The sequence below is a fragment of the Lampetra planeri genome, chromosome 53, assembly GCF_965212315.1.
Source record: "Lampetra planeri chromosome 53, kcLamPlan1.2.h2, whole genome shotgun sequence".
NCBI classification, from domain to species: Eukaryota; Metazoa; Chordata; class Hyperoartia; order Petromyzontiformes; family Petromyzontidae; genus Lampetra; species Lampetra planeri.
Window position 1 is genome coordinate 4,204,135 of NC_136159.1, and position 6,951 is coordinate 4,211,085.

A 6,951-nucleotide genomic window follows, 5' to 3' on the forward strand; every position below is an offset into this window, starting at 1 on the left:
AATGGAGACTATTCGCTTTAAGATGCAGTCCATATTTGGGGAGAAGGTTTCAACATTTGCGCTCAGCAGCAGTCAGGGTTGTTGAGGTCCATCCTAGGTGATGTCTGTTTCCAACATGAAAGATGATGATGATGTTGTTGCCGAATTTCATTGCTAACAGATAGCACACACACAAATAAAGTAAGGGGGGTTCGTGTCAGTGGTCATTCTGACGAAAATAAAACAACGATATTCTTTGGGTCTTTCGGTAAAGTCACGTAGATAGGTTCAAAGAAAATAACAAAAAAATAACAAAAAACTACGATGTGTCGATCACAACATGATGACGATCGCTTGTGTTGGGATCGAAACCTCGTAGTTATTTTTTGTTATTTTCTTTGAACCTATCTACGTGACTTTACCGAAAGGCCCAAAGGATATGAATTCCTGCAGTCACGACAGCTTTAAGTCAAGATAAAAGAACGATATTTAGAGAGAATTATCATAATCATCTTTATGTATCCGAATTCTCGCTGGCGGTGAGAAGTGATGGGAGTTCCACACAATCGAGTTGTGGACTCAATGTCCCGCAGGAAGGGGGAGCGGGGGAGAGACATTGGCCTGGGCAATTGGGATGATGGTTCGTCGGTGATGTTTGTGACTCCTCAATCTTTACTTCTCGTCCGAGGATCAGAAGCATTGTCGCCCAGCGTGGGTTGGGAGGGAGCTGTCAGGTGAATGCGTCGTTTAACACCGCAGCGGGGCTGTCGCGACAAATATTACACTGGTCAACAAAAATAAAACATTTTTTTCTGGCCTGGACTTTTGCAGCTGTTTTAGACTATTTTCAGGGTGCTGATTCCAAATCTGATCTCAGATTTGCTCTATCACATCTCATTTTTATGCTATCGGCATACCCCATTTTCATTGATTTTACACGAAATTAACTCTGTCACTTATGATTGCAAGTTGTTGCGAGTCAGTGACTGCTTTAGTGTTAAAATATGGTGCTGTATTTTTAGGATAGTGTGTTTATAACATCATTTTATGTAGATATCCACATTTATTTAATATTTTTCTTCTGCAGTTTTTATTGAAAATGCAATATTTTATATCTCAAAAACCTGATGTGATAGACAAAAACTGATGCCAGATTTGGAATCAGCACCCCAAAATTACCTTGAAATCGTTGGAATACCTTATGCCAGAAAAAAGTGTGTTGACCAGTGTTATCCATAATATAGCTTTGTTTTTGGGTTAGATCGCCTAAATATAAACGTGGGTTTACTTTACAGGACATCCGTGTGCTGAAGTAGTAACTAATTGGCACCTTTTTTTTACGTGACAAACATTACTAAGTGGCTGCGTTGGATCGTGGCGGGTTTAACGACACAAGATCAAACTCGCATATTGCGCATGTATAATGTACGTTGACTCATTAATCCACCCCCCCCCCCCCCCCCACTTTGCACAAGAGCGCAGAAGCGTGGTCACCACATCTATGCCTCTATATGAGGACTCCACAAATCTGGCTGTCGCCTGATGAAGCTCGTTGGAATTATTATTTGTTTCTTTCGGTTAAGTCACGTCTAAAGATAAAATAATAAATTAAATTAAATAATAGAGACGTTTCGATTGCAACACAAGCAATCATCATCAGGTATAATGAAATAGCGACATAAAATCTAACCAGAAAACTATAGACAGACATATTAGCAGACAGATATCACCAAGAAACGTCTCTATTATTTAATTTAATTTATTATTTTATCTTTAGACGTGACTTAACCGAAAGAAACAAATAATAATTCTTGCAGTCACGAAAACTCGTTGTAATTACTGGCGAAACGTCGTACTCGGATTGTAAATGTTGTGGCTTGGCTCTCCAACACAGCGCTGTGCTGTACTAGTGACGAATTGTCCACGTTCTGTTTACGTGACAACCCTTACTAGTTGGCTGTGTCGGGTGGTGGCGGGTTTTAACGACACATTTATATATTTACTCGATCTAACCCAACCCCCCCCTCTATTGTGGACACATTCATATTGACGCAATCTAGCCCCCCAAAAAACCCCTGCATTATATTTAACTTTTATCCAGACGCTGTACCAAACATCTGAATTTTTTTCGAAAGGAGGGTATAGTGTTTTCTGGGTCCGTGACGATCAAGACAATTGCCGTTCTGAATAATAAAATCATCTTTACGCGTCGAACACTGGGTCCTACAACGCCATGAATGTTTCTCTGCTTTCCATTGGAGCTCTTGTGCTGGGGAAGAGGTCGCACGTGACGTGTGCAACAACTCGAAGAGAATGGAGCGGAGATCCACCCTTTGGTGGACACGGTCGCCCTCCATGGGAAAGTAATAGGGCGGCTTGCGTAGGGTCATAAACTCATGTGGAAATGTAACCTCTTGCTTGGTGAGAAAGGGAAAACGTCCGCTCTGTTCGATCGAATGGCTATTCTCCGGCGTTGTCGTGCGCTGATTCGAGATGAGTTTTTTTTTTTTAAGCCCGGGTGATTTGCGTGGACGGACGATGTCTCGTCCCCTTATGAACCCCGTTTGGGAAAGCTGTGTGAAGTTAGCAGGTAATGGTTCCTGTCTCAGCGAGGCAGCTTGAGAAATATTGTTTTTTTGATATATATAGTGGGAGCGTTTCAAAGGAACCCAGTGTCTTTATGGCTCTAGGCACTGCAGATCTTACGGACAAATCGAGGATTCACAGAGCCGAGCAAATCACCCACGGGATCACAGGGCCTGAATCCGTGAGTTGCGACAGCAAAGTTTAACAGCGGTGAAAACGATCGACGCAAATAAACTTGCTTACCCAACGGTCTTGCACTGCTTCTTAGAACCTACAGGTTGCGCAATGAGTATTAATCACTCACACAATCACAAAGGCGCCAAGACTCCAGCCCACGTTATGTAAGCGTCACGAGGGGACACTTCTTTGCGCGGATAATTGCAGTGTACCCTGAGCATGGAGACAAAGTAAATTATTTGTTGTCCAATTAATATTAAAATGTGCTGGCAAATGTTTGACCATTTTCCTTGTGAATTGCCATTTGATTGAAGGAGCGAGAGTGGCGTTTTGTTTTTGGTAAGCAGTGTCCCTGCGATTAGAATACCTTTGATTGTGGCACGCCCGTCATACGCAATGCAGGATTACTTCTGTTGAGATGACCACTTTGAATGAAACCATACAATAACATCCCAATCACTCCGTTAAGAAAACAAACATTTACCTGGATTCAAGTCCCCACCCGGGTGTTCTTGGTCGAGTTTTGTAAATGTGATCCGAAAAGAAAGAAAACTCCACCCCCCCCCCCGATATTAATGATAATCGATAAAGTAATGATAATCGGGGTGGGAAAAACAAGTACTCGTGTGTGGTTGGTCGTCAGGGTACGTTCTGGAGAAAGCCCGACTCCCATCACAGTAATGTGGAATGTCCGTCAGGCTGCCAAAGGAGATGAGGGCCACTGCGTCGTTCATTTAAGCACAGAAAAACTTTTGTTGAATTAAAAAAAACAAGGGTAAAACATTTTTAATCTCGAGCCGCGTAATTTGCAAAGCAGTATAAGGGCGCATGATGTGTGCAGTTGTGATGACTTATAAATTACATTTAATGGGAAAATAACGTTCGTAATTCAAATAAATACATTTTCAGCACTTTGTTAATCCACTGCTGGATGAATGACTAGCCACTGCTGTATCGGTTACGGGAGCTGTTTGACCATACTTCACCACTGTGGGTCAGTTTGGGTTTGTGGAGGTTGGGAAGGGTGGGTCCAGGGCTGGTTTAGATGTCGCTCACCGCTGACACTGGGCATGTCAGGGAATCAAACTCGGGTCACCGGGTCCACAGTGCAGTGAGCTAACAACTGCGTCACTGCTCCTCCTCCTGAGCACGTGGTCTCTTTCTGTGCATTAAAGTTAATTTAAGAACTCTGTCATATATTGGGCCACACATAGACACGAGAAGACTACCTGCTAAGGGGCCGTCCATAAATGACGTCACGCACCTGGGGTGGGGGGGGGGTCAGACATTTGTGACGATGTGTGACGGGGGGGGTTTGAGAAATGTGACGTCACATAAAAATGCGCAACTTTCAATAAATATAGACAACACGTTCTACTTAATTAAATAGACTTTTTAAATAAATGTTTTCTCCTACAACATCAGAGTGCAGCGCCACGCACTACAATGACAATAGTTTAAAGCGATTTGAAGCATGCTTCATTTTGTTTGGGGGGGGGGGGCAGAGCTTTGTGACGTCATATTTGAGGGGGGGGTCTGACTTCTTGTGACGTCGTGTGACGAAGGGGGGGGGGGTCAAATATCGTCCAAAATCGCGTGACGTCATTTATGGACGGCCCCCTAAGGAAAGGAATCCAGATCTCGCCCATCAGGTGTCCCATATCAGAATATGTATTTGTACCAGAGGAATGCGATGAGCTATAAAGTTCTAGAACGCTACAACAACAAACAGTACAACAACACGACAGGAGTGGAAAGTATAGGGAAGTATAAACAAAGCACTCAAGATCGGGCTTTTACCCGGAGGCAATTGGGCCAAATTATGTTGCTGCCTTGCCCACGCTTGACAAATCCGACTTATATACAGTTATTTGTTGCTAACTATTTTGTGACTTGCTTAGCATTTTTCTCTATTTTTCACTGCTATCGTTTTTTTGGGGGGGTATTGTTTGCTATTGAAAACTCTCTGACCCCGTGCCACGACTGGACATCTATGAAAAGAAAAAGCCTCATAGCTCATCGGATTCCTCCTGCAAGTCTAAATAAAGATTCTAATTCCACTTGAACGCCACGAATTGCACGGTTATACTGGTAGGAACCTCCTGGTTACACCAGCCCATAGGGGATTATTGTGTCTGTCCGTCCGTTGTGCATCCAAAAATGGGAGGAGTGGGGCTGGGTGGGGAGGGGCTGGGTGGGGGGGTGGGGCTGGGTGGGGAGGGGCTGGTCACCCCGTGGTGCCCTTATGAAACTCAACGTTTAACCTACTCACGCCGGCTTGTGCCCGCCCTCACAGTCGGCCATATTTGCGGAATACACCACGCCGCCGTTGACCCTGGCCATTGACCGAGCAACCCAACGTTCCTACCAGCTCCCTCCGCAGGAATGAGTTTTAAAGCCCTGTGGATATACTCGCCCCCTGCTCCTCCGCAACAGGAATGTGGGATTTGCCACAACCGGTAGCAGGATTGTGAACGGGAGCTGTTGCACCGCATCAGTGCTGATTTGATTCGGCTTGTCCCGGGTGTTCGATTGAGTGTATTCACTCAATCGAACACCCGATATTTAATCCACGCAGAAATGACCAAGGATTAATAATATTAACGTGTTTAAGCAAACAGATAGTCCACAGCCGGACTATCTAACTCATTTGAAGGCCAATCTAGACAATTATCGAGGCTTCAGCCCCCCCCCCACCCCCACGTTTCCTATGAGTACGCACATTGTCAGTAGACCCCCCCCCCCCATACTCAAGCGTACACATTTATACTCTTTGGTTCTTTCGGTAAAGTCACGTAGGTAGATTGCTTGCGTTGCGATCGAAACGTCGAGATCTATTATTATTCTACCTGTGACTTTACCGAAAGAACCAAAAGAGTATGGAATGCCTGCAGTCACGAAAGCTTCAAATCAAGATCGTACGCATTTGGGGTCACACCCCCCCCCCCACGTCCCTCTCCCCCCTCCATGCGTACGTCCTAAATGAATGCCCCCCCCCCCAAACTGCAGGGAGCGAGCCTCGGTTGGAGCGAAGAGCGCGTGTTGCCTGGCTCGCTGACAAGGAGAGCAAAGCTCGCTCCGACTCACACGCGTCACAGAGTACACGCGGGGGTCGCGTTGCGTAACGGACGAACGACGTCGGTATGCGCGCGCGCCAATGGCGATGACCGTCGGTGGAAATTTTGCCGTAATTCGCATTGTATAACGGGGGGGGGGGGGGGGGGAGAGAGAAAATAAATGAGCGTTCGGTGTACGTAACAAAAAAAAACTTAATTATTTGCCTGCCTGCTTACACAAGCGCTCGTCACAAAGCAGGATGTGTGCTGCAGCGGCCCAGGGCTGGTTATGCAAGCGTTTTAAGAGTGGACATGCATCACTCCTTGCAACAAAGGGAGCGCAACTAACGAGTAGTTACGCTTCCCCAAGGCGTCGTGACATCAATGCGGCTCTTTCACTTCTCTCCCGGCGACGCAACGCTAGCGAGGGTGCACAGGAGGCGTTACGATGCGTCTCGTCACGTACGCGTAAACCATGATTGTTTCGTGAACCGGTGCTAAAACTAGCATCACATGAAATAAAAAAAATTTTGATATTCTTGGTTCTTTCGGTAAAGTCACGTAGAAGGGAAATAATAAAATCATAAAAATATAAAACTATATGATATTTGTATTACTTGATTATTTCCCTTCTACGTGACTTTACCAAAAAAACCAAGAAAAACACGTTCCTTCGGAGTGGGCAGGTAGGAACTTGGTTGGACAGCGCATTCGTGCACGATAGACAGACAAATAATCCCTGGTGGGCAGTGTGGAACCTGTTGTTCCTACCTGTATGTATACAAGATAACTTGACTTTAGGTAGCCAGGCAGACAGCCCCCTTAACTACCCCCCCCCCTCCCTTAGGCCCCTCCCCCCTTCGGCCCCTCCCCTGACCCCTTTTCCCTTAGGCCCCTCCCCTGACCCCCCTTCTGTTAGGCCCCCTCCCCTGAGCACCCCCCCCCCCATATCCTCAGGCCCCTCCGCTGACCCCCCCCCTCAGGCCCCTCCCCTGAACCCCCTTCCCTTAGGCCCCTCCCCTGACCCCCCTTCTGTTAGGCCCCCTCCCCTGAGCACCCCCCCCATATCCTCAGGCCCCCTCCGCTGACCCCCCCCCTCAGGCCCCTCCCCTGAACCCCCCCCCCCTCAGGCCCCTCTGACTCCCCCCTTCCT